The sequence below is a fragment of the Arachis stenosperma genome, chromosome 6, assembly GCF_014773155.1.
Source record: "Arachis stenosperma cultivar V10309 chromosome 6, arast.V10309.gnm1.PFL2, whole genome shotgun sequence".
Classification (NCBI taxonomy): domain Eukaryota; kingdom Viridiplantae; phylum Streptophyta; class Magnoliopsida; order Fabales; family Fabaceae; genus Arachis; species Arachis stenosperma.
Genome location: NC_080382.1, coordinates 69679961 through 69704406, shown reverse-complemented (window position 1 = coordinate 69704406; position 24446 = coordinate 69679961). Strand labels below are relative to the sequence as shown.

At 44.5% G+C, this 24446-nt stretch overlaps 36 non-coding genes across 36 annotated transcripts; 1 reads left to right on the top strand and 35 right to left on the bottom strand.

Moving 5' to 3' along the window:
• Positions 1-2160: 2160 nt before the first annotated feature.
• Positions 2161-2279, bottom strand: LOC130938637 (5S ribosomal RNA). The gene has a single exon (XR_009069796.1). It is a non-coding gene; the product is annotated as a 5S ribosomal RNA (ribosomal RNA).
• A 187-nt stretch (positions 2280-2466) lies between these two features.
• On the bottom strand, positions 2467-2585 carry LOC130938335 (5S ribosomal RNA). The gene has a single exon (XR_009069504.1). It is a non-coding gene; the product is annotated as a 5S ribosomal RNA (ribosomal RNA).
• An 8323-nt stretch (positions 2586-10908) lies between these two features.
• LOC130938624 (small nucleolar RNA R71) lies at positions 10909-11012 on the top strand. The gene has a single exon (XR_009069783.1). It is a non-coding gene; the product is annotated as a small nucleolar RNA R71 (small nucleolar RNA).
• A 3182-nt stretch (positions 11013-14194) lies between these two features.
• On the bottom strand, positions 14195-14313 carry LOC130937759 (5S ribosomal RNA). Its single transcript, XR_009068960.1, has one exon. It is a non-coding gene; the product is annotated as a 5S ribosomal RNA (ribosomal RNA).
• A 188-nt stretch (positions 14314-14501) lies between these two features.
• Positions 14502-14620, bottom strand: LOC130938717 (5S ribosomal RNA). Its single transcript, XR_009069869.1, has one exon. It is a non-coding gene; the product is annotated as a 5S ribosomal RNA (ribosomal RNA).
• Positions 14621-14806: 186 nt separating this feature from the next.
• On the bottom strand, positions 14807-14925 carry LOC130937475 (5S ribosomal RNA). Its single transcript, XR_009068694.1, has one exon. It is a non-coding gene; the product is annotated as a 5S ribosomal RNA (ribosomal RNA).
• A 186-nt stretch (positions 14926-15111) lies between these two features.
• Positions 15112-15230, bottom strand: LOC130938918 (5S ribosomal RNA). The gene has a single exon (XR_009070057.1). It is a non-coding gene; the product is annotated as a 5S ribosomal RNA (ribosomal RNA).
• A 183-nt stretch (positions 15231-15413) lies between these two features.
• On the bottom strand, positions 15414-15532 carry LOC130938943 (5S ribosomal RNA). Its single transcript, XR_009070081.1, has one exon. It is a non-coding gene; the product is annotated as a 5S ribosomal RNA (ribosomal RNA).
• A 182-nt stretch (positions 15533-15714) lies between these two features.
• On the bottom strand, positions 15715-15833 carry LOC130938791 (5S ribosomal RNA). The gene has a single exon (XR_009069938.1). It is a non-coding gene; the product is annotated as a 5S ribosomal RNA (ribosomal RNA).
• A 184-nt stretch (positions 15834-16017) lies between these two features.
• Positions 16018-16136, bottom strand: LOC130938798 (5S ribosomal RNA). Its single transcript, XR_009069945.1, has one exon. It is a non-coding gene; the product is annotated as a 5S ribosomal RNA (ribosomal RNA).
• Positions 16137-16318: 182 nt separating this feature from the next.
• Positions 16319-16437, bottom strand: LOC130938898 (5S ribosomal RNA). Its single transcript, XR_009070038.1, has one exon. It is a non-coding gene; the product is annotated as a 5S ribosomal RNA (ribosomal RNA).
• A 188-nt stretch (positions 16438-16625) lies between these two features.
• Positions 16626-16744, bottom strand: LOC130938887 (5S ribosomal RNA). Its single transcript, XR_009070028.1, has one exon. It is a non-coding gene; the product is annotated as a 5S ribosomal RNA (ribosomal RNA).
• A 185-nt stretch (positions 16745-16929) lies between these two features.
• Positions 16930-17048, bottom strand: LOC130937463 (5S ribosomal RNA). Its single transcript, XR_009068683.1, has one exon. It is a non-coding gene; the product is annotated as a 5S ribosomal RNA (ribosomal RNA).
• A 392-nt stretch (positions 17049-17440) lies between these two features.
• LOC130938905 (5S ribosomal RNA) lies at positions 17441-17559 on the bottom strand. The gene has a single exon (XR_009070045.1). It is a non-coding gene; the product is annotated as a 5S ribosomal RNA (ribosomal RNA).
• Positions 17560-17743: 184 nt separating this feature from the next.
• On the bottom strand, positions 17744-17862 carry LOC130938942 (5S ribosomal RNA). The gene has a single exon (XR_009070080.1). It is a non-coding gene; the product is annotated as a 5S ribosomal RNA (ribosomal RNA).
• A 184-nt stretch (positions 17863-18046) lies between these two features.
• Positions 18047-18165, bottom strand: LOC130938941 (5S ribosomal RNA). Its single transcript, XR_009070079.1, has one exon. It is a non-coding gene; the product is annotated as a 5S ribosomal RNA (ribosomal RNA).
• Positions 18166-18347: 182 nt separating this feature from the next.
• LOC130938764 (5S ribosomal RNA) lies at positions 18348-18466 on the bottom strand. The gene has a single exon (XR_009069913.1). It is a non-coding gene; the product is annotated as a 5S ribosomal RNA (ribosomal RNA).
• Positions 18467-18652: 186 nt separating this feature from the next.
• On the bottom strand, positions 18653-18771 carry LOC130937901 (5S ribosomal RNA). Its single transcript, XR_009069093.1, has one exon. It is a non-coding gene; the product is annotated as a 5S ribosomal RNA (ribosomal RNA).
• Positions 18772-18955: 184 nt separating this feature from the next.
• LOC130938897 (5S ribosomal RNA) lies at positions 18956-19074 on the bottom strand. The gene has a single exon (XR_009070037.1). It is a non-coding gene; the product is annotated as a 5S ribosomal RNA (ribosomal RNA).
• Positions 19075-19259: 185 nt separating this feature from the next.
• On the bottom strand, positions 19260-19378 carry LOC130938886 (5S ribosomal RNA). Its single transcript, XR_009070027.1, has one exon. It is a non-coding gene; the product is annotated as a 5S ribosomal RNA (ribosomal RNA).
• A 184-nt stretch (positions 19379-19562) lies between these two features.
• LOC130938956 (5S ribosomal RNA) lies at positions 19563-19681 on the bottom strand. Its single transcript, XR_009070093.1, has one exon. It is a non-coding gene; the product is annotated as a 5S ribosomal RNA (ribosomal RNA).
• A 184-nt stretch (positions 19682-19865) lies between these two features.
• LOC130938810 (5S ribosomal RNA) lies at positions 19866-19984 on the bottom strand. Its single transcript, XR_009069956.1, has one exon. It is a non-coding gene; the product is annotated as a 5S ribosomal RNA (ribosomal RNA).
• A 182-nt stretch (positions 19985-20166) lies between these two features.
• Positions 20167-20285, bottom strand: LOC130938949 (5S ribosomal RNA). Its single transcript, XR_009070086.1, has one exon. It is a non-coding gene; the product is annotated as a 5S ribosomal RNA (ribosomal RNA).
• Positions 20286-20470: 185 nt separating this feature from the next.
• Positions 20471-20589, bottom strand: LOC130938766 (5S ribosomal RNA). Its single transcript, XR_009069915.1, has one exon. It is a non-coding gene; the product is annotated as a 5S ribosomal RNA (ribosomal RNA).
• Positions 20590-20772: 183 nt separating this feature from the next.
• On the bottom strand, positions 20773-20891 carry LOC130938761 (5S ribosomal RNA). The gene has a single exon (XR_009069910.1). It is a non-coding gene; the product is annotated as a 5S ribosomal RNA (ribosomal RNA).
• Positions 20892-21073: 182 nt separating this feature from the next.
• Positions 21074-21192, bottom strand: LOC130938715 (5S ribosomal RNA). Its single transcript, XR_009069867.1, has one exon. It is a non-coding gene; the product is annotated as a 5S ribosomal RNA (ribosomal RNA).
• Positions 21193-21373: 181 nt separating this feature from the next.
• LOC130938570 (5S ribosomal RNA) lies at positions 21374-21492 on the bottom strand. The gene has a single exon (XR_009069731.1). It is a non-coding gene; the product is annotated as a 5S ribosomal RNA (ribosomal RNA).
• A 183-nt stretch (positions 21493-21675) lies between these two features.
• LOC130938814 (5S ribosomal RNA) lies at positions 21676-21794 on the bottom strand. Its single transcript, XR_009069960.1, has one exon. It is a non-coding gene; the product is annotated as a 5S ribosomal RNA (ribosomal RNA).
• A 184-nt stretch (positions 21795-21978) lies between these two features.
• Positions 21979-22097, bottom strand: LOC130937452 (5S ribosomal RNA). Its single transcript, XR_009068672.1, has one exon. It is a non-coding gene; the product is annotated as a 5S ribosomal RNA (ribosomal RNA).
• Positions 22098-22281: 184 nt separating this feature from the next.
• Positions 22282-22400, bottom strand: LOC130938991 (5S ribosomal RNA). The gene has a single exon (XR_009070126.1). It is a non-coding gene; the product is annotated as a 5S ribosomal RNA (ribosomal RNA).
• Positions 22401-22584: 184 nt separating this feature from the next.
• LOC130938792 (5S ribosomal RNA) lies at positions 22585-22703 on the bottom strand. The gene has a single exon (XR_009069939.1). It is a non-coding gene; the product is annotated as a 5S ribosomal RNA (ribosomal RNA).
• A 184-nt stretch (positions 22704-22887) lies between these two features.
• LOC130938404 (5S ribosomal RNA) lies at positions 22888-23006 on the bottom strand. The gene has a single exon (XR_009069572.1). It is a non-coding gene; the product is annotated as a 5S ribosomal RNA (ribosomal RNA).
• A 183-nt stretch (positions 23007-23189) lies between these two features.
• On the bottom strand, positions 23190-23308 carry LOC130938323 (5S ribosomal RNA). The gene has a single exon (XR_009069493.1). It is a non-coding gene; the product is annotated as a 5S ribosomal RNA (ribosomal RNA).
• A 184-nt stretch (positions 23309-23492) lies between these two features.
• LOC130938806 (5S ribosomal RNA) lies at positions 23493-23611 on the bottom strand. Its single transcript, XR_009069952.1, has one exon. It is a non-coding gene; the product is annotated as a 5S ribosomal RNA (ribosomal RNA).
• A 396-nt stretch (positions 23612-24007) lies between these two features.
• LOC130938184 (5S ribosomal RNA) lies at positions 24008-24126 on the bottom strand. The gene has a single exon (XR_009069359.1). It is a non-coding gene; the product is annotated as a 5S ribosomal RNA (ribosomal RNA).
• Positions 24127-24308: 182 nt separating this feature from the next.
• On the bottom strand, positions 24309-24427 carry LOC130937064 (5S ribosomal RNA). The gene has a single exon (XR_009068300.1). It is a non-coding gene; the product is annotated as a 5S ribosomal RNA (ribosomal RNA).
• Between the last annotated feature and the right edge of the window lie 19 nt (positions 24428-24446).

Sequence of the window (24446 nt, the reverse complement as noted above, 5' to 3'; positions counted from 1 at the left end):
TCAAGACTCAAACAAGAAACACAAAATATTTTTGGTTTTTTATGATTTTCTATTTTTTTTTGGATTTTTAATTTTTTTCGAAAATATTTAAAAAAAAAACGAAAAAGAAAAGAAAAATTTTGAAAAAGATTTTTGAAAAGAAAATTACCTAATCTGAGCAACAAGATGAACCGTCAGTTGTCCATACTCGAACAATCCCCGGCAACGGCGCCAAAAACGTGGTGGACGAAATTGTGATCAATGTTCTAACTATTTTGAGAGAAATCATTATTATGGCATTGGTTGAATTCACAACTCCGTTCAACTAACCAGCAAGTGTACTGGGTCGTCCAAGTAATAAACCTTACGTGAGTAAGGGTCGATCCCACAGAGATTGTTGGTATGAAGCAAGCTATGGTCACCTTGTAAATCTCAGTTAGGCAGATTAAATTGGTTTATGGATTTTGAAAATTAATAGTAAGAAATAGATGAAATAATAAAAGGGATAGAACACTTATGCAGATTCATTGGTGGGAATTTCAGATAAGCATATGGAGATACTGTATGGCTCAAGGACGCCTGCTCTCCTATTGCTTCAACTCAATTCTTCTTACTCCTCTCCATGGCAAGCTGTATGTAGGGCATCACCGTTGTCAGTGGCTACATCCCATCCTCTCAGTGAAAATGGTCCTCTGCGGCTGTCACTCGCATGGCTAATCATCTGTCGGTTCTCAATCAGGTTGGAATAGAATCCATTGATTCTTTTGCGCTTGTCATCACGCCCAGCCTTCAGGAGTTTGAAGCTCGTCACAGTCATTCAATCCCAGAATCCTACTCGGAATACCATAGACAAGGTTTAGACTTTCCGGATCCTCATGAATGCCGCCATCTATCTAACTTATACCACGAAGATTCTGTTGGGGAATCTAAGAGATATACATTCAAGCTCTGTTGCATGTAGAACGGAAGTGGTTGTCAATCACGCGCATTCATGGGTGAGAATGATAATGAGGGTCATATAATCATCACATTCATCATGTTCTTGGGTGCGAATGAATATCTTGGAATAAGAATAAGATAGAATTGAATGGAATAAAATAGAATTGCATTAATACTTGAGGTACAGCAGAGCTCCACACCCTTAATCTATGGTGTGCAGAAACTCCACCGTTGAAAATACATAAGTGAAAGGTTCAGGCATGGCCGAATGGCCAGCCCCCTAAAACGTGATCAATAGCCTCTTAGGATGAAGAATAAAACAAAACTGAGACCAAAGATGTCTGATACATCAGTAAATCATCCTATTTATAATAAACTAGCTCCTAGGGTTTACATGAGTAAGTAATTGATGCATAAATCCACTTCCGGGGCCCACTTGGTGTATGCTTGGGCTGAGCTTGATCAATCCACGAGCTGAGGCTTCTCTTGGAGTTGAACTCCGAGTTATGACGTGTTTTGGGCGTTCAACTCCGGATCATGACGTTTTTCTGGCGTTTAACTCCAGACAGCAGCATGAACTTGGCGTTCAACGCCAAGTTACGTCGTCAATTTCCGAATAAAGTATGGACTATTATATATTGCTGGAAAGCCCGGGATGTCTACTTTCCAACGCCGTTGAGAGCGCGCCAATTGGAGTTCTATAGCTCCAGAAAATCCATTTCGAGTGCAGGGAGGTCAGAATCCAACAGCATCAGCAGTCCTTTTGTCAGCCTTTTACAGAGTTTTGCTCAAATCCCTCAATTTCAGTCAGAAATTACCTGAAATCACAGAAAAACACAAAAACTCATAGTAAAGTCCAGAAATGTGAATTTAACATAAAAACTAAGGAAAACATCCCTAAAAGTAGCATGAACTTACTAAAAACTACCTAAAAACAATGCCAAAAAGCGTATAAATTATCCGCTCATCACAACACCAAACTTAAATTGTTGCTTGTCCCCAAGCAACTGAAAATCAAATAGGATCCGGTGCATTAGTGCTGGCATGATCGCACCTATTATAGTTCGCACACACAATTTTCTTAACCATGCGGCACGAGAGAGTATAACACTATCCGCGAAGCCTTGCGGGTACTGTAGGTGCCTGCCGAGCATGAGGCCATTGCGGCTCACCCTTAGGTGTCCTACTCGGGACAGCGTCATTTAGAGAATGAGGGTCGGCACGACGTAAAAAAAAAAAAAAGAGGCACAACACGAGGACTTCCTAGGAGGTCACCCATCCTAGTACTACTCTCGCCCAAGCACGCTTAACTGCGGAGTTCTGATGGGATCCGGTGCATTAGTGCTGGTATGATCACACCTATTATAGTTCACACACACAATTTTCTTAACCATGCGGCGCGAGAGAGCATAACACTATCCACGAAGCCTTGCGGGTACTGTAGGTGCCTGCCGAGGATGAGGCCATTGCGGCTCGCCCTTAGGTGTCCTACTCGGGATAGTGTCATTTAGAGAATGAGGGTCGGCACGACGTAAAAAAAAAAAAAAAGAGGTGCAACACGAGGACTTCCCAGGAGGTCACACATCCTAGTACTACTCTCGCCCAAGCACGCTTAACTGCGGAGTTCTGATGGGATCCGGTGCATTAGTGCTGGCATGATCGCACCTATTATAGTTCGCTGATGTTGCTATAAACTTGATAGCTACGATTTAGGAAATTGCACGATCGGCAAAATTCCTTCCGGCAAGTGCACCGGTTATCGTCAAGTAAAAACTCACAATAGAGTGAGGTCGAATCCCACAAGGATTGGTTGAGTGAGCAATTCGGATTAGAAGTATGTTCTAGTTGGGCGGAATCAAGATTTAGATGAGAATTACGAAATATAAAATTGCATGAATTAAAGAGCGAGAAGCTAAATTGCTGAAATTAAAAGGGATGGGGGTGATTGCATGAATTTAATTGCAGAATGTAAAGAGAAAGTGTAGATCAGAAATGGGGAGTTCATTGGGTGTTAGGAGATATTGAGATCTCCGAATCAAAACAACTTTTACCCCTTCCTCAACCAATGCATTCATTGAATTTTGCTTGGCAATCTTATATGATTGGATCCCAATCCCTTGGCTCACCAATTCTCTCTACAAACAAACAAATTCCCAATCCCTTGGTTTAAATGTTCATAAGAAGAGATGATGCTCGATCACTGATTATACCACACAGTTTCATGAACCACAATTTGGTAGGATTACATGTCACAATATCCATCCAAACCCCAATCCAATTCACTGTGAGAAAGCTTCTCTAGCATGAATCCTCCATTCCTTTCCCAAGGTTCCGAAGGATTCCAATTATGGGTAGTTTCTTTCCCAAGACAACTACCCAATGGAATTAGATCGAGAAGCTTTCTAACAAAATTCAAGAGAAAAGATTGAAGAAGAAGATAAAACTATTATTGATTCATTGAATTACAATAGAGCTCCCTAACCCAATGAAAGGGGTTTAGTGAGTCATAGCTCTGAATTCAATTACAAGAGTATGAAAACTAGCAAAATGATCAAAAAGTTCCCTAGTGTAAAAAGTGCTAACTAACTTAAATTCTATCCTATTTATACACTTTCTAAATTGAGCTTCTGTTGTGTTTCTTGGGCTTTGAGGCCTTTCCCTGATTTCCTTTTACTTTAGGTTTATGGTCCATAATCCTAATGAGGCTGTGATCCAATTCTGTAACATTCATTGAGCAAACTTAGTGATAAACAAGTAATGACACAAGACTCAACAAATTGAAGTTCCAGACTCATCAATTCTTCAGGCCCAATCCCATAAACCATGATATTCAATTGGGTTTCATACCATAATACGTTTAAGTTAATGTTTGTGCTCAAATGCTAACTTAAACTTCAATATATTTGGCCCAGAAACCCTTTCAAAAGGTGGCGTTTAAGTTGAAGTTTAAGTTTCAGTTTAAGGTTAAACTGAAACTTAAACGTGGAAATGGAAGAAAGCAACCTAGGAGTGTGAAATGTCGAACACGTTTAAGCTTCAGTTTAAGGTTAAACTGAAGCTTAAACGTGGAAATGAAGAAAACAACCCTGGAGGAGCAATTGGGTCGAACACGTTTAAGCTTCAGTTTAAGGTTAAACTGAAGCTTAAACGTGGAAATGAGAAAGCAACCCTGGAGAAGAGAAATAGTCGAACACGTTTAAGTTCTAGTTTAAGGTTAAACTGGAGCTTAAACGTGGAAATGCTCCTGGTGCCTTTCCTACTTCTGGCGTTTAACCTCCAGTTTAAGGTTAAACTGGAGGTTAAACGTGGAAATGCTCCCTGGTGAGAAATTGTGTCGAACACGTTTAACCTCCAGTTTAAGGTTAAACTGGAGGTTAAACGTGGAAATGCTCCCTTGGTGAAATTCTCATTCTGGCGTTTAACTTCCAGTTTAAGGTTAAACTGGAGGTTAAACGCCACTTTCAGCATTATATGGCTTGGCAGTTTAAGTTCCAGTTTAAGCTTAAACTGGAACTTAAACTCCACATGTGATCTTCAAGCTTCCTTTATTGATTTTGTTGCTTCCTTGCCTAGCCTCTTCTTCCCTGAAATCATCCAAACAATTGCATCAAAGTCTTGCAAAATTTCATGAGAAATCTTCTATTCATAGCATTCAAGTAATATAACTAAAAACTCATGGAATTTGCATCAAAATTATACTGTTTGGACGATTCATTACTTTGTTGTTCATTTAACCATTCTTGGTTACTTTAAGCTCAAGAAAATGCATAAAACAACTAAAACTAACAGGAAAATGCTAGTGAAACTAGCCTAAGATGCCTTGGCATCACAACACCAAACTTAATACTTGCTTGTCCCTAAGCAAGTCCTAAGTTATTTGAGAAGAAAGTATGAATCAAAAAGCAATTACATTGGCTATATTAGCAAGCATTTGAAGTTCATCAGAAGGGTTTTATGCAGAAAGTTGCAGCATCACTTTTTCATTCTTATCAGGTAGGATTATCACTTTTTCATTGCATCCATCAAACACTGCTATGGCCTCTTGTTATTCTTATGTCCTTGGCACTTTTTCCTTTCTTTGTTTTTCTTTTTCTTAGAGCTCCTTTGCTCCTTGTTTGCTCAGTGTCATGTGTTGCACAAGCCTTTGGCATTTTCTTTTTCTTGTCAGTGCACTACACATATCCACTACAGGCATTTTAGTTCACATTTCTTCTTGAGACATTGGTGCCCAGCACCTCTTTGTGTGACTAAATGTTTTGTATTTAGGTTGCTCTTGATAATGGACTTTTGGTTGATAATCCCGGGTTAGTTAACCCAAGTTACCAAGTGTTGAAACACTCCTCAGAACCTATTCATCCAAGCATATCCTTAATACATAAACATCACAGGCATTTGTCTCAGAAGTTCAAACCATTGGTGCCTAGCTTATTTTCTCAATTTTTTTGCTTTTTGGTTGCCCTTTTTCAGTGGCTTTTTCTTCTTCTTTTTCTTTCTTTTTCATGTCCAAAGACATTTATTCATCAAGATCCATAGACAGTATTCAACTTCTACACAAAAATGATAATTCTACACTCAATTTCCAGTGAGCTGACTAAACAATCAAGCATGCATACCACCACTTAATTCTACTTGATTTGTCACTAATTGAGCCAAGTTACTTTTGTTCAAACTTTTCTTTTATTTTTGGAAACAGAACAAGTATGGCAAGCATTTGTTTAAGAAGGTGAAGTTATATCCAAACATCTAGGCATTCACTTTATTCAAAGCAATAAACTAACACTCATACTAAAAACTTCACATTCCAGAAAGATTCAACAATTACAGTTTAAACCCGAACAAGCATACTTTTGTTTGCCTTTTAAAGAATGGTCAAGGAACCACACCACCTTGTGAAATTTCTTGTTTTCTCTTTGTTGCCAGGAAACAATTTGATTTCTCCTTCTTCTCCTAGTTGTTGCTTCATGTTCTTTCTAAGATCCTTGTTTCCTTTCCTGCAAAGAGTGATGAAGTTGCTTGCTTCTCAAGCACTTGAGTGGTTAGCTCAACTATGTATGGGTAAGTGTCTGAGTTTTAAGTTGGTGTGTGAACACCAAACTTAGTCTCCTACTTACTCCTCTGCTCTCTGAATCCTTGAATTCTCCTTGGAATGAAGTTGCTGCTAAGGATTTTAAGCATTTCTGTGATTGCTTAGAATGGTTGTTTCTTTCATATAATTCAAAGGTTGTTGTGTTCAGTTGATCTGTATGGTGGAACACCAAACTTAGAGTCACACATTCCCCTTTGAATTATTGATCCACGAATTCATTGTTTGGTGTGAAACACCAAACTTAATTCTTTGCAATGCACAGAAACTACTTCACCTTTTTATTGAAACAAATAAAAGAAACAGCAAAGGGGTATTACCTCAGGTTGGGTTGCCTCCCAACAAGCGCTTCTTTAACGTCACTAGCTTGACGGTTGTCCCTTGTTAGGGTGGATTGTAGTGCTTGATGTCCTCTCCTCTTACTATGGAAACATCCCCATTTGATTCCTTCATGATTTCCAAATGTTCCATAGAAAGAACTTTCCTGATTGTGAACACTTGAGGGAGCTGGGAAGGAATGGGTTTGAGGCCAGGTGGGATTGGCAGATAATGACTTGATATCACTTTATCTCCCGGAGAGAAACCTTCAGTGGGAATTTTCTTGTTTCTCCACCCTCTTGGCAATTTCTTTACAATTCTTCCCTCTCTCTTGAGGATTTCTTCATTGACCCTTATGCTAGGAGGACCCTTCTGATCTGTTTCTATTGATTCTTGTGGCTTTAACTCTTGCAATTCTTGTTTGCCTTCAAAGGATTGTTTTAGAGTTTCAGCTGCTGGATTGCTTTCCTCCAAACACAGATGGCTACTATCATCCTTAGGCTTTTCAGGTTCTGGTTCAGGCTCAGATGCAGGTTTAAAAACATGGAAAATGAGCTGTTCATCATGTACTCTCAAAATTAGCTCTCCTTGTTCTATATCTATGAGCGCTCTAGCAGTGGCTAGAAATGGCCTTCCCAGAATGATAGGGTGTAGGTAGCTTTCCTCCAAGTCCAAAATGACAAAGTCTGTGGGAAAAAAATAATTTCCCACTTTCACCAGCACATTCTCAACTACCCCTTCAGCTTGCTTTTGAGTTTTGTCAGCCAGTTGTATGATTACATCAGTGGATCTCACCTCATTCAGTTGTAGCCTCCTCATAAGAGTCAGAGGCATCACATTTAAGCTAGCTCCTAGATCACAGAATCCTCTGTCAATTTTTGTTTCCCCTATGATGCAGGGGATATGAAAACTTCCTGGGTCTGTTTTCTTAGAGACGATATCCTTCTTGATGAGTGCACTGCATTCTTTGTTCATTATTACAGTTTGTCCTCCCTTCAAAACTCTTTTCTTGCTCAGCAATTCCTTCAAATACTTGATATGTGTAGGCATCTGCTGGAGAATCTCAAGAAAGGGAATATTGATATGGAGAGACTTAAATGTCTCTAAAAACCTTGAATATATTTTCCCTTTTTCACCTCCTCCTAACCTCTGAGGAAATGGTGCTTTTGGTTGGTATGTTTCCAGCATGCCTTCCTTTTGCATTTCCTTGGCTTGCTCAGTTTCACTTTCCTGCTTAGCTTCTTCCACACCTTCTTTCAAGATTTCTGGCTCCTTTTCTGAGGGTCTGATTCCTTCTTCTTCTGAGACTTCCTTCAATATGGTGATGGCCTTGCATTCTTCCCATCTCACTCCCTTTTGTTCCTGATGCCAAGGCATCTTAGGCTAGTTTCACTAGCCTTTTTCTTTTATTTTTAGTTGTTTTATGCATTTTCTTGAGCCTTAAGTAATCATTTGGGCCAAATAGTCATGCTTGTCTTAAATCATTCAAACATGAAGATTTTGATGCAAATTCCATGAGTTTTTAGTTATATTCCTTGAATGCTATGAATGGAAGAATTCTCATGAATTTTAGCAAGACTTTGATGCAGTTGTTTGGATGATTTCAGGGAAGAAGAGGCTAGGCAAGGAAGCAACAAAATCAATAAAAGAAGCTTGAATATCACATGTGGAGTTTAAGCTCCAGTTTAAGCTCCAATTTAAGCTTAAACTGGAGCATTAAACGCCAAAATCATGAAAGCTGAAAGTGGCGTTTAACCTCCAGTTTAACCTTAAACTGGAAGTTAAACGCCAGAAATGAAATGCATCAGGGAGCCATTCCACGTTTAAGCTCCAGTTTAACCTTAAACTGGAGCTTAAACGTGTTCGACAATTCCACACTCCAGGGTTGCCTTCTTCCATTTCCACATTTAAGCTTCAGTTTAACCTTAAACTGAAGCTTAAACGTGCTCGAGCTTGTGCCTCCAGGGAGTGCCAGCGTTTAAGCTCCAGTTTAAGCTTAAACTGGAGCTTAAACGTGTTATATGGAACAGCTTGACCATGCCTTCTTCAAACATAAATAACTTGAGCTACAAAACTCCAAATGAGGTGATTCAAAATGCATTAGAAAGAAGACATCTAGAGCTTTCCAAGCATATATGGCATGCATGGTGGATGCTAAAAATTGAGGGAGAAAACAGCCCCGTAATGTGCATAGAAGAGCATAGTACCAACATGCAATCAGGCCAGCTGACCTCTTCACCTTCCATGGAGTATAACTCGAGTTGTAGAATTCCAAATGATGCGCTTCCAGTTGCATTGGAAAGTAGACATCCAGAGCTTTCCAACGATGTATAGAAGTATGGGGTGGACAATGCAACTGAGCTCCCAAAATTGGCATTTTCGAGCACGTTTAAGTGACTTAAACGTTGGCTTAAACGCTGTGAAACCAACCAGCAACCTTGTCACCTTCAATCAAGCATAACTTGAGCTATAGAGATCCAATTGAGGTGCTTCCAGTTGCGTTAGAAAGCTGACATCCATAGCTTTCCAACGAGGTATAATAGTTTATATTTGGCATCAAATTGGCAAGGTTGACAAGAGAACAAAGTGACGACTCAAGAAAGGGGGGTGCAACGTTTGAGTGTAGTTTAATGGATCATTATCCTTTTTGGATCAATTATGTCACTCTACCCTTCAAAGCAAGCAAGGCCCATCAACAACACCAAATCAAGGCCACAAGAATCATCTAGAATAGTTTATTTTCATTTGATTGTAATTTGCTTTTAATTTCATTTTCATTTTGTAATTTAGGGAGCCTATTTAAAGGCCTTAGTTTCTGCATTTGGAAGGAAGGGGGATTGAAGGGGAATCCAGCCCCTGAGGGGGACTTTTTACACGGGGAACTTTTTGATCATTTTGCTACTTTTCATATTTTGTAATTGAATTCAGAGCTATGACTCACTAAACCCCTTTCATTGGGTTAGGGAGCTCTATCGTAATTCAATGAATCAATAATAGTTTTATCTTCTTCTTCAATCTTTTCTCTTGAATTTTGTTAGAAAGCTTCTCGATCTAATTCCATTGGGTAGTTGTCTTGGGAAAGAAACTACCCATAATTGGAATCCTTCGGAACCTTGGGAAAGGAATGGAGGATTCATGCTAGAGAAGCTTTCTCACAGTGAATTGGATTGGGGTTTGGATGGATATTGTGACATGTAATCCTACCAAATTGTGGTTCATGAAACTGTGTGGTATAATCAGTGATCGAGCATCATCTCTTCTTATGAACATTTAAACCAAGGGATTGGGAATTTGTTTGTTTTTAGAGAGAATTGGTGAGCCAAGGGATTGGGATCCAATCATATAAGATTGCCAAGCAAAATTCAATGAATGCATTGGTTGAGGAAGGGATAAGACGTTTTGATTCGGAGATCTCAATTTCTCCTGAAACCCAATGAATTCCCCATTTCTGATCTACCACTTTCTCTTTACATTCTGCAATTAAATTCATGCAATCACCCCCATCCCTTTTAATTTCAGCAATTTCGCTTCTCGCTCTTTAATTCATGCAATTTTACATTCCGCAATTCTCATCTAAATCTTGATTCCGCTCAACTAGAACATACTTCTAATCCAAATTGCTCACTCAACCAATCCTTGTGGGATTCGACCTCACTCTATTGTGAGTTTTTACTTGACGATAACCGGTGCACTTGCCGGAAGGAATTTTGCCGATCGTGCAATTTCCTAAATCGTAGCATATCAAGTTTATGCACATCAGTTCCCCTTTAGGATTCTTTTCAGTGTCACTAGGGAACACTGCAGTTGACTTGGGGGCCTGTTGAGATAGCTCTCCTACTTGAGACTCCATCCTCTTGAGTTTTTCACCATGGTTCCTTAAGGTGGATCTCACATCTTCCCTAAAGCTTTTCAACTCACTTATGTCCTGACCCATGTTTGCTAGCATTCCTTCTATCCTGTTTAATTGATCTTGAAATTGTTGGTTCGGATTAGATTGGGCAGGTTGATTATTTTGGCCATGATATGGTGGTTGGGAGTAAGTGTTTTGTGTGGCTTGGTATGATCTTTGGTTGGAGTTTTGGTATGTGGAATTGTTATGTTGATTGTGGTTGTAAGGTTTGTGGTTTTGTGGTTGGGTTTGCTGGTTTCCCCACCCAAAGTTTGGGTGGTTTTTCCATCCTGGGTTGTAAGTGTTGGAATGTGGATCATATGGTTGCCTTTGTTGATTTCCCACATAGTTGGCCTCTTTCCAATCACCTCCTTCAGTGCTTATTTCCTCTTGATCTTGTGTTTGTATTGCAGCCACTTGCTTTGTGTCTAATTTCCTGGTGAGCTCTGCTAGTTGCTTGGCAAACACCTTGTTTTGGGCTAGGATTGTATCAACATGGTTCAGCTCCATGACTCCCTTAGTGTTGTGCCTCTCTGAAGCATAGTAGTACTCATTCTCAGCCACTGTCTCAATCACTTCAATGGCTTCTTCCACAGTCTTTTTCCTGTTCAATGAACCTCCTGATGAATGGTCTACAGCCTTCCTTGATTCATAAGAAAGTCCATCATAGAAAATATGCAATTGCACCCAGTCATGGAACATGTCTGGTGGGCATTTCCTTGTCAATTCTTTGAACCTCTCCCATGCCTCGTAGAGCGTCTCACCATCTTGTTGTCTAAAAGTCTGAACCTCAGATTGAAGCCTATTGACCTTTTGTGGGGGGGTAGAAACGTGCCAGAAACTTGCTTTCCACCTCATCCCAGGTTGTTAGGCTCCCCCTTGGGAATGATTCCAGCCACTTAGCTGCCTTGTCCCTAAGTGAAAATGGGAACAAGAGCATTTTATAGGCATCTTCCTGGACTCCATTGGACTTCACAGTGTCGCAAATTCTCAGGAATTTTGTGAGATGTTGGTTTGGGTCTTCATTAGCACTCCCACCAAATGAACAATGATCCTCCACCAATGATATTAGCTGTGGTTTGAGTTCAAAATTGTTGGCCTGAATGGGTGGTTTTTGGATGCTGCTACCACAATTCCCAGAGGTTGGGTTTATGTATGAACCAAGAACCCTCCTCTCAGGAATGGCATTGTTTCCATCAGCCCTCTCATGGTTGTGAACTTCTCTATCCATGTTGAGATCTAGAGCTTCCTCAAAATTGTCCTCAGATTCTCCTTCAGATTCTTCTTCTCTCAGTACTCTCTTCCCTCTTGCTTCCCTTCTCAGTCTATGAAGGGTCCTCTCTGGTTCGGTATGTGGAGGAGTTGATGTCTCTCCTCTCCTACCTGTCATACAAGAACACAGCACAGACAGCAAACAAGTGAAATACTCTTGGTTAATGGAAGAGTATGGTTAGAGCAGTTGAGGAATTAATTCAAATAGTTAGTGGGTCAGTGAGTTAGTTGCTTGAATTGAAAGGCATAAGAAAGAAAAAGCAAATAACAGAGTGCAGAAATTAAAATTCAACAAGTAACTTGAACTAAATTAACAAAACAAGAAAAATGCTCAATCTAGTTAACTTCTAATTTGAGAATTGTCAATCGAAAACCAATCCCCGGCAACGGCGCCATAAACTTGATGTTGCTATAAACTTGATAGCTACGATTTAGGAAATTGCACGATCGGCAAAATTCCTTCCGGCAAGTGCACCGGTTATCGTCAAGTAAAAACTCACAATAGAGTGAGGTCGAATCCCACAAGGATTGGTTGAGTGAGCAATTTGGATTAGAAGTATGTTCTAGTTGGGCGGAATCAAGATTTAGATGAGAATTACGAAATATAAAATTGCATGAATTAAAGAGCGAGAAGCTAAATTGCTGAAATTAAAAGGGATGGGGGTGATTGCATGAATTTAATTGCAGAATGTAAAGAGAAAGTGTAGATCAGAAATGGGGAGTTCATTGGGTGTTAGGAGATATTGAGATCTCCGAATCAAAACAACTTTTACCCCTTCCTCAACCAATGCATTCATTGAATTTTGCTTGGTAATCTTATATGATTGGATCACAATCCCTTGGCTCACCAATTCTCTCTAAAAACAAACAAATTCCCAATCCCTTGGTTTAAATGTTTATAAGAAGAGATGATGCTCGATCACTGATTATACCACACAGTTTCATGAACCACAATTTGGTAGGATTACATGTCACAATATCCATCCAAACCCCAATCCAATTCACTGTGAGAAAGCTTCTCTAGCATGAATCCTCCATTCCTTTCCCAAGGTTCCGAAGGATTCCAATTATGGGTAGTTTCTTTCCCAAGACAACTACCCAATGGAATTAGATCGAGAAGCTTTCTAACAAAATTCAAGAGAAAAGATTGAAGAAGAAGATAAAACTATTATTGATTCATTGAATTACAATAGAGCTCCCTAACCCAATGAAAGGGGGTTTAGTGAGTCATAGCTCCGAATTCAAAACTAGAGAAATTGATGAAAAGTTCCAAAGTGTAAAAAGTGCTAACTAACTTAAATTCTATCCTATTTATACACTTTCTAAATTGAGCTTCTGTTGTGTTTCTTGGGCTTTGAGGCCTTTCCCTGATTTCCTTTTGCTTTAGGTTTATGGTCCATAATCCTGATGAGGCTGTGATCCAATTCTGTAACATTCATTGAGCAAACTTAGTGATAAACAAGTAATGACACAAGACTCAACAAATTGAAGTTCCAGACTCATCAATTCTTCAGGCCCAATCCCATAAACCATGATATTCAATTGGGTTTCATACCATAATACGTTTAAGTTAATGTTTGTGCTCAAATGCTAACTTAAACTTCAATATATTTGGCCTAGAAACCCTTTCAAAAGGTGGCGTTTAAGTTGAAGTTTAAGTTTCAGTTTAAGGTTAAACTGAAACTTAAACGTGGAAATGGAAGAAAGCAACCCAGGAGTGTGAAATGTCGAACACGTTTAAGCTTCAGTTTAAGGTTAAACTGAAGCTTAAACGTGGAAATGAAGAAAACAACCCTGGAGGAGCAATTGGGTCGAACACGTTTAAGCTTCAGTTTAAGGTTAAACTGAAGCTTAAACGTGGAAATGAGAAAGCAACCCTGGAGAAGAGAAATAGTCGAACACATTTAAGCTCCAGTTTAAGGTTAAACTGGAGCTTAAACGTGGAAATGCTCCTGGTGCCTTTCCTACTTCTGGCGTTTAACCTCTAGTTTAAGGTTAAACTGGAGGTTAAACGTGGAAATGCTCCCTGGTGAGAAATTGTGTCGAACACGTTTAACCTCCAGTTTAAGGTTAAACTGGAGGTTAAACGTGGAAATGCTCCCTTGGTGAAATTCTCATTCTGGCGTTTAACTTCCAGTTTAAGGTTAAACTGGAGGTTAAACGCCACTTTCAGCATTATATGGCTTGGCAGTTTAAGTTCCAGTTTAAGCTTAAACTGGAACTTAAACTCCACATGTGATCTTCAAGCTTCCTTTATTGATTTTGTTGCTTCCTTGCCTAGCCTCTTCTTCCCTGAAATCATCCAAACAATTGCATCAAAGTCTTGCAAAATTTCATGAGAAATCTTCTATTCATAGCATTCAAGTAATATAACTAAAAACTCATGAAATTTGCATCAAAATTATACTGTTTGGACGATTCATTACTTTGTTGTTCATTTAACCATTCTTGGTTACTTTAAGCTCAAGAAAATGCATAAAACAACTAAAACTAACAGGAAAATGCTAGTGAAACTAGCCTAAGATGCCTTGGCATAATTCGCACACACAATTTTCTTAACCATGCGGCGCGAGAGAGCATAACACTATCCACGAAGCCTTGCGGGTACTGTAGGTGCCTGCCGAGGATGAGGCCATTGCGGCTCGCCCTTAGGTGTCCTACTCGGGATAGCGTCATTTAGAGAATGAGGGTCGGCACGACGTAAAAAAAAAAAAGAGGTGCAACACGAGGACTTCCCAGGAGGTCACACATCCTAGTACTACTCTCGCCCAAGCACGCTTAACTGCGGAGTTCTGATGGGATCCGGTGCATTAGTGCTGGTATGATCGCACCTATTATAGTTCGCACACACAATTTTCTTAACCATGCGGCGCGAGAGAGCATAACACTATCCACGAAGCCTTGCGGGTACTGTAGGTGCCTGCCGAGGATGAGGCCATTGCGGCTCGCCCTTAGGTGTCCTACTCGGGATAGCGTCATTTAGAGAATGAGGGTCGGCACGACGTAAAAAAAAAAAAAAAAGAGGTGGAACACGAGGACTTCCCAGGAGGTCACCCATCCTAGTACTACTCTCGCCCAAGCACACTTAACTGCGGAGTTCTGATGGGATCCGGTGCATTAGTGCTGGCATGATCGCACCTATTATAGTTCGCACACACAATTTTCTTAACCATGCGGCACGAGAGAGTATAACACTATCCGCGAAGCCTTGCGGGTACTGTAGGTGCCTGCCGAGCATGAGGCCATTGCGGCTCGCCCTTAGGTGTCCTACTCGGGACAGCGTCATTTAGAGCATGAGGGTCGGCACGACGTAAAAAAAAAAAAAAGAGGCACAACACGAGGACTTCCCAGGAGGTCACCCATCCTAGTACTACTCTCGCCCAAGCACGCTTAACTGCGGAGTTCTGATGGGATCCGGTGCATTAGTGCTGGTATGATCGCACCTATTATAGTTCGCACACACAATTTTCTTAACCATGCGGTGCGAGAGAGTATAACACTATCTGCGAAGCCTTGCGGGTACTGTTGGTGCCTGCCGGGGATGAGGCCAATGCGGCTCGCCCTTAGGTGTCCTACTCGGGATAGCGTCATTTAGAGAATGAGGGTCGGCACGACGTAAAAAAAAAAAAAAGAGGCACAACACGAGGACTTCCCAGAAGGTCACCCATCCTAGAATTACTCTCGTCCAAGCACGCTTAACTGCGGAGTTCTGATGGGATCCGGTGCATTAGTGCTGGTATGATCGCACCTATTATAGTTCGCACACACAATTTTCTTAACCATGCGGCGCGAGAGAGCATAACACTATCCGCGAAGCCTTGCGGGTACTGTAGGTTCCTGCCGAGTATGACGCCATTGCGGCTCGCCCTTAGGTGGCCTACTCGGGATAGCATCATTTAGAGAATGAGAGTCGGCACGACGTAAAAAAAAAAAGAGGTGCAACACGAGGACTTCCCAGGAGGTCACCTATCCTAGTTCAACTCTCGCCCAAGCACGCTTAACTGCGAAGTTCTAATGGGATCCGGTGCATTAGTGCTGGTATGATCGCACCTATTATAGTTCGCACACACAATTTTCTTAACCATGCGGCGCGAGAGAGCATAACACTATCCGCGAACCCTTGCGGGTACTGTAGGTGCCTGCCGAGGATGAGGCCATTGCGGCTCGCCCTTAGGTGTCCTACTCGGGATAGCGTCATTTATAGAATGAGAGTCGGCACGACGTAAAAAAAAAAGAGGTACAACACGAGGACTTCCCAGGAGGTCACCTATCCTAGTACTACTCTCGCCCAAGCACGCTTAACTGCGGAGTTCTGATGGGATCCGGTGCATTAGTGCTAGCATGATCGCACCTATTATAGTTCGCACACACAATTTTCTTAACCATGCGGCACGAGAGAGTATAACACTATCCGCGAAGCCTTGCGGGTACTGTAGGTGCCTGCCGAGCATGAGGCCATTGCGGCTCGCCCTTAGGTGTCCTACTCGGGACAGCGTCATTTAGAGAATGAGGGTCGGCACGACGTAAAAAAAAAAAAGAGGCACAACACGAGGACTTCCCAGGAGGTCACCCATCCTAGTACTACTCTCGCCCAAGCACGCTTAACTGCGGAGTTCTGATGGGATCCGGTGCATTAGTGGTGGTATGATCACACCTATTATAGTTCGCACACACAATTTTCTTAACTATGCGGCGCGAGAGAGCATAACACTAACCACGAAGCCTTGCGGGTACTGTAGGTGCCTGCCGAGGATGAGGCCATTGCGGCTCGCACTTAGGTGTCCTACTCGGGATAGCGTCATTTAGAGAATGAGGGTCGGCACGACGTAAAAAAAAAAGAGGTGCAACACGAGGACTTCCCAGGAGGTCACACATCCTAGTACTACTCTCGCCCAACCACGCTTAACTGCGGAGTTCTGATGGGATCCGGTGCAATAGTGCTGGCATGATCGCACCTATTATAGTTCGCACACACAATTTTCTTAACCATGCGGCGCGAGAGAGTATAACACTATCCGCGAAGCCTTGCGGGTACTGTAGGTGCCTGCCGAGCATGAGCCCATTGCGGCTCGTCCTTAGGTGTCCTACTCGGGACAGCGTCATTTAGAAAATGAGGGTCGGCACGACGTAAAAAAAAAAAAAAAAGAGGCACAACACGAGGACTTCCCAGGAGGTCACCTATCCTAGTATTACTCTCGCCCAAGCACGCTTAACTGCGGAGTTCTGATGGGATCCGGTGCATTAGTGCTGGCATGATCGCACCTATTATAGTTCGCACACACAATTTTCTTAACCATGCGGCGCGAGAGAGCATAACACTATCCGCGAAGCCTTGCGGGTACTGTAGGTGCCTGCCGAGCATGAGGCCATTGCGGCTCGCCCTTAGGTGTCCTACTCGGGACAGCGTCATTTAGAGAATGTGGTCGGCACGACGTAAAAAGAAAAAAAAGAGGCACAACACGAGGACTTCCCAGGAGGTCACCCATCCTAGTACTACTCTCGCCCAAGCACGCTTAACTGCGGAGTTCTGATGGGATCCGGTGCATTAGTGCTGGTATGATCGCACCTATTATTGTTCGCGCACACAATTTTCTTAACCATGCGGCGCGTGAGAGCATAACACTATCCACGAAGCCTTGCGGATACTGTAGGTGCCTGCCGAGGATGAGGCCATTGCGGCTCGCCCTTAGGTGTCCTACTCGGGATAGCGTCATTTAGAGAATGAGGGTCGGCACGACGTAAAAAAAAAAAAGAGGCGCAACACGAGGATCGCACCTATTATAGTTCGCACACACAATTTTCTTAACCATGCGGCGCGAGAGAGTATAACACTATCCGCGAAGCCTTGCGGGTACTGTAGGTGCCTGCCGAGGATGAGGCCATTGCGGCTCGCCCTTAGGTGTCCTACTCGGGATAGAGTCATTTAGAGAATGAGGGTCGGCACAACGTAAAAAAAAAAAGAGGTGCAATACGAGGACTTCCCAGGAGGTCACCCATCATAGTTCTACTCTCGCCCAAGCACGCTTAACTGCGAAGTTTTGATGGGATCCGGTGCATTAGTGCTGGTATGATCGCACCTATTATAGTTCGCACACACAATTTTCTTAACCATGCGGCGCGAGAGAGCATAACACTATCCGCGAAGCCTTGCGGGTACTGTAGGTGCCTGCCAAGGATGAGGCCATTGCGGCTCGCCCTTAGGTGGCCTACTCAGAATAGCATCATTTAGAGAATGAGAGTCGGCACGACGTAAAAAAAAAAAAGAGGTGCAACACGAGGACTTCCCAGGAGGTCACCTATCCTAGTTCAACTCTCGCCCAAGCACGCTTAACTGCGAAGTTCTAATGGGATCCGGTGCATTAGTGCTGGTATGATCGCACCTATTATAGTTCGCACACACAATTTTCTTAACCATGCGGCGCGAGAGAGCATAACACTATCCGCGAACCCTTGCGGGTACTGTAGGTGCCTGCCGAGGATGAGGCCATTGCGGCTCGCCCTTAGGTGGCCTACTCGGGATAGCATCATTTAGAGAATGAGAGTCGGCACGACGTAAAAAAAAAAAAGAGGTGCAACACGAGGACTTCCCAGGAGGTCACCTATCCTAGTTCAACTCTCGCCCAAGCACGCTTAACTGCGAAGTTCTAATGGGATCCGGTGCATTAGTGCTGGTATGATCGCACCTATTATAGTTCGCACACACAATTTTCTTAACCATGCGGCGCGAGAGAGCATAACACTATCCGCGAACCCTTGCGGGTACTGTAGGTGCCTGCCGAGGATGAGGCCATTGCGGCTCGCCCTTAGGTGTCCTACTCGGGATAGCGTCATTTATAGAATGAGAGTCGGCACGACGTAAAAAAAAAAGAGGTACAACACGAGGACTTCCCAGGAGGTCACCTATCCTAGTACTACTCTCGCCCAAGCACGCTTAACTGCGGAGTTCTGATGAGATCCGGTGCATTAGTGCTGGCATGATCGCACCTATTATAGTTCGCACACACAATTTTCTTAACCATGCGGCACGAGAGAGTATAACACTATCCGCGAAGCCTTGCGGGTACTGTAGGTGCCTGCCGAGCATGAGGCCATTGCGGCTCGCCCTTAGGTGTCCTACTCGGGACAGCGTCATTTAGAGAATGAGGGTCGGCACGACGTAAAAAAAAAAAAAAGAGGCACAACACGAGGACTTCCCAGGAGGTCACCCATCCTAGTACTACTCTCGCCCAAGCACGCTTAACTACGGAGTTCTGATGGGATCCGGTGCATTAGTGCTGGTATGATCACACCTATTATAGTTCGCACACACAATTTTCTTAACTATGCGGCGCGAGAGAGCATAACACTAACCACGAAGCCTTGCGGGTACTGTAGGTGCCTGCCGAAGATGAGGCCATTGCGGCTCGCACTTAGGTGTCCTACTCGGGATAGCGTCATTTAGAGAATGAGGGTCGGCACGACGTAAAAAAAAAAAAGAGGTGCAACACGAGGACTTCCCAGGAGGTCACACATCCTAGTACTACTCTCGCCCAACCACGCTTAACTGCGGAGTTCTGATGGGATCCGGTGCAATAGTGCTGGCATGATCGCACCTATTATAGTTCGCACACACAATTTTCTTAACCATGCGGCGCGAGAGAGTATAACACTATCCGCGAAGCCTTGCGGGTACTGTAGGTGCCTGCCGAGCATGAGCCCATTGCGGCTCGTCCTTAGGTGTCCTACTCGGGACAGCGTCATTTAGAAAATGAGGGTCGGCACGACGTAAAAAAAAAAAAAGAGGCACAACACGAGGACTTCCCAGGAGGTCACCTATCCTAGTATTACTCTCGCCCAAGCACGCTTAACTGCGGAGTTCTGATGGGATCCGGTGCATTAGTGCTGGCATGATCGCACCTATTATAGTTCGCACACACAATTTTCTTAACCATGCGGCGCGAGAGAGCATAACACTATCCGCGAAGCCTTGCGGGTACTGTAGGTGCCTGCCGAGGATGAGGCCATTGCGGCTCGCCCTTAGGTGTCCTACTCGGGATAGAGTCATTTAGAGAATGAGGGTCGGCACAACGTAAAAAAAAAAAAGAGGTGCAATACGAGGACTTCCAAGGAGGTCACCCATCCTAGTTCTACTCTCGCCCAAGCACGCTTAACTGCGAAGTTTTGATGGGATCCGGTGCATTAGTGCTGGTATGATCGCACCTATTATAGTTCGCACACACAATTTTCTTAACCATGCGGCGCGAGAGAGCATAACACTATCCGCGAAGCCTTGCGGGTACTGTAGGTGCCTGCCAAGGATGAGGCCATTGCGGCTCGCCCTTAGGTGGCCTACTCGGGATAGCATCATTTAGAGAATGAGAGTTGGCACGACGTAAAAAAAAAAAAGAGGTGCAACACGAGGACTTCCGAGGAGGTCACCCATCCTAGTACTACTCTCGCCCAAGCATGCTTAACTGCGGAGTTCTGATGGGATCCGGTGCATTAGTGCTGGTATGATCGAACCTATTATAGTTCGCACACACAATTTTCTTAACCATGCGGCGCGAGAGAGTATAACACTATCCGCGAAGCCTTGCGGGTACTGTAGGTGCCTGCCGAGGATGAGGCCATTCCGGCTCGCCCTTAGGTGTCCTACTCGGGATAGCGTCATTTAGAGAATGAGGGTCGGCACGACGTAAAAAAAAAAGAGGTGCAACACGAGGACTTCCCAGGAGGTCAACCATCCTAGTACTACTCTCGCCCAAGCACGCTTAACTGCGGAGTTCTGATGGGATCCGGTGCATTAGTGCTGGTATGATCGCACCTATTATAGTTCGCACACACAATTTTCTTAACCATGCGGCGCGAGAGAGCATAACACTATCCGTGAAGCCTTGCGGGTACTGTAGGTGCCTGCCGAGGATGAGAGCATTGCGCCTCGCCCTTAGGTGGCCTACTCGGGATAGCATCAGTTAGAGAATGAGAGTCGGCACGACGTAAAAAAAAAAAAAGAGGAGCAACACGAGGACTTCCCAGGAGGTTACCCATCCTAGTACTACTCTCCCCCAAGCACGCTTAACTGCGGAGTTCTGATGGGATCCGGTGCATTAGTGCTGGTATGATCGCACCTATTATAGTTCGCACACACAATTTTCTTAACCATGCGGCGCGAGAGAGTATAACACTATCCGCAAAGCCTTGCGGGTACTGTAGGTGCCTGCCGAGGATGAGGCCATTGCGGTTCACCCTTAGGTGTCCTACTCGGGATAGCGTCATTTAGAGAATGAGGGTCGGCACGACGTAAAAAAAAAAAGAGGTGCAACACGAGGACTTCCCAGGAGGTCACACATCCTAGTACTACTTTCGCCCAAGCACGCTTAACTGCGGAGTTCTGATGGGATCCGGTGCATTAGTGCTGGTATGATCACACCTATTATAGTTCGCACACACAATTTTCTTAACCATGCGGTGCGAGAGAGCATAACACTATCCACGAAGCCTTGCGGGTACTGTAGGTGCCTGTCGAGGATGAGGCCATTGCGGCTCGCCCTTAGGTGTCCTACTCGGGAAAGCGTCATTTAGAGAATGAGGGTCGGCACGACGTAAAAAAAAAAGAGGTGCAACACGAGGACTTCCCAGGAGGTCACACATCCTAGTACTACTCTCGCCCAAGCACGCTTAACTGCGGAGTTCTGATGGGATCCGGTGCATTAGTGCTGGCATGATCACACCTATTATAGTTCGCACACACAATTTTCTTAACCATGCGGCGCGAGAGAGCATAACACTATCCACGAAGCCTTGTGGGTACTGTAGGTGCCTGCCGAGGATGAGGCCATTGCGGCTCGCCCTTAGGTGTCCTACTCGGGATAGCGTCATTTAGAGAATGATGGTCGGCACGACGTAAAAAAAAAGAGGTGCAACACGAGGACTTCCCAGGAGGTCACACATCCTAGTACCACTCTCGCCCAAGCACGCTTAACTGCGGAGTTCTGATGGGATCCGGTGCATTAGTGCTGGTATGATCGCACCTATTATAGTTCGCACACACAATTTTCTTAACCATGCGGCGCGAGAGAGCATAACACTATCCACGAAGCCTAGCGGGTACTGTAGTTGCCTGCCGAGCATGAGGCCATTGCGGCTCGCCCTTAGGTGTCCTACTCGAGACAGCGTCATTTAGAGAATGAGGGTCGGCACGACGTAAAAAAAAAAAGAGGCACAACACGAGGACTTCCCAGGAAGTCACCCATCCTAGTACTACTCTCGCCCAAGCACGCTTAACTGCGGAGTTTTGATGGGATCCGGTGCATTAGTGCTGGTATGATCGCACCTGTTATAGTTCGCACACACAATTTTCTTAACCATGCGGCGCGAGAGAGTATAACACTATCCGCGAAGCGTTGCGGGTACTGTTGGTGCCTGCCGAGAATGAGGCCAATGCGGATCACCCTTAGGTTTCCTACCCGGGACAGCGTCATTTAGAGAATGAGGGTCGGCACGACGTAAAAAAAAAAAAGAGGCACAACACGAGGACTTCCCAGGAGGTCACCCATCCTAGTACTACTCTCGCCCAAGCACGCTTAACTGCGGAGTTCTGATGGGATCCGGTGCATTAGTGCTGGTATGATCGCACCTATTATAGTTCGCACACACAATTTTCTTAACCATGCGGCGCGAGAGAGCATAACACTATCCGCGAAGCCTTGCGGGTACTGTAGGTGCCTGCCGAGGATGAGGCCATTGCGGCTCGCCCTTAGGTGGCCTACTCGGGATAGCATCATTTAGAGAATGAGGGTCGGCACGACGTAAAAAAAAAAAAGAGGTGCAACACGAGGACTTCCCAGGAGGTCACCTATCCTAGTTCAACTCTCGCCCAAGCACGCTTAACTGCGAAGTTCTAATGGGATCCGGCGCATTAGTGCTGGTATGATCGCACCTATTATAGTTCGCACACACAATTTTCTTAACCATGCGGCGCGAGAGAGCATAACACTATCCGCGAACCCTTGCGGGTACTGTAGGTGCCTGCCGAGGATGAGGCCATTGTGGCTCGCCCTTAGGTGTCCTACTCGGGATAGCGTCATTTATAGAATGAGAGTCGGCACGGCGTAAAAAAAAAAAAGAGGTACAACACGAGGACTTCCCAGGAGGTCACCCATCCTAGTACTACTCTCGCCCAAGCACGCTTAACTGCGGAGTTCTGATAGGATCCGGTGCATTAGTGCTAGCATGATCGCACCTATTATAGTTCGCACACACAATTTTTTTAACCATGCGGCACGAGAGAGTATAACACTATCCGCGAAGCCTTGCGGGTACTGTACTTGCCTGCCGAGCATGAGGCCATTGCGGCTCGCCCTTAGGTGTCCTACTCGAGACAGCGTCATTTATAGAATGAGGGTCGGCACGACGTAAAAAAAAAAAAGAGGCACAACACGAGGACTTCCCAGGAGGTCACCCATCCTAGTACTACTCTCGCCCAAGCACGCTTAACTGCGGAGTTCTGATGAGATCCGGTGCATTAGTGCTGGTATGATCACACCTATTATAGTTCGCACACACAATTTTCTTAACCATGCGGCGCGAGAGAGCATAACACTATCCACGAATCCTTGCGGGTACTGTAGGTGCCTGCCGAGGATGAGGCCATTGCAGCTCGCCCTTAGGTGTCCTACTCGGGATAGCGTCATTTTGAGAATGAGGGTCGGCACGACGTAAAAAAAAAAAGAGGTGCAACACGAGGACTTCCCAGGAGGTCACACATCCTAGTACTACTCTCGCCCAAGCACGCTTAACTGCGGAGTTCTGATGGGATCCGGTGCATTAGTGCTGGCATGATCGCACCTATTATATTTCGCACACACAATTTTCTTAACCATGCGGCGCGAGAGAGTATAACACTATCCGCGAAGCCTTGCGGGTACTGTAGGTGCCTGCCGAGCATGAGGCCATTGCGGCTCGCCCTTAGGTGTCCTACTCGGGACAGCATCATTTAGAAAATGAGGGTCGGCACGACGTAAAAAAAAAAAAGAGGCACAACACGAGGACTTCCCAGGAGATCACCCATCCTAGTACTACTCTCGCCCAAGCACGCTTAACTGCGGAGTTCTGATCGGATCCGGTGCATTAGTGCTGGTATGATCGCACCTATTATAGTTCGCACACACAATTTTCTTAACCATGCGGCGCGAGAGAGCATAACACTATCCACGAAGCCTTGCGGGTACTGTAGGTGCCTGCCGAGGATGAGGCCATTGCGGCTCGCCCTTAGGTGTCCTACTCGGGATAGCGTCATTTAGAGAATGAGGGTCGGCACGACGTAAAAAAAAAAAAAAGAGGTGCAACACGAGGATCGCACCTATTAAAGTTCGCACACACAATTTTCTTAACCATGCGGCGCGAGAGAGCATAACACTATCCGCGAAGCCTTGCGGGTACTGTAGGTGCCTGCCGAGGATGAGGCCATTGCGGCTCACCCTTAGGTGGCCTACTTGGGATAGCATCATTTAGAGAATGAGAGTCGGCACGACGTAAAAAAATAAAAAGAGGTGCAACACGAGGACTTCTGAGGAGGTCACCCATCCTAGTACTACTCTCGCCCAAGCATGCTTAACTGCGGAGTTCTGATGGGATCCGGTGCATTAGTGCTGGTATGATCGCACCTATTATAGTTCGCACACACAATTTTCTTAACCATGCGGCGCGAGAGAGCATAACACTATCCGCGAAGCCTTGCAGGTACTGTAGGTGCCTGCCGAGGATGAGGCCATTGCGGCTCGCCCTTAGGTTGCCTACTCGGGATAGCGTCATTCAGAGAATGAGGGTCAGCACGACGTAAAAAAAAAAGAGGTGCAACACGAGGACTTCCCAGGAGGTCACCCATCCTAGTACTACTCTCGCCCAAGCATGCTTAACTGCGGAGTTCTGATGGGATCCGGTGCATTAGTGCTGGTATGATCGCACCTATTATAGTTCGCACACACA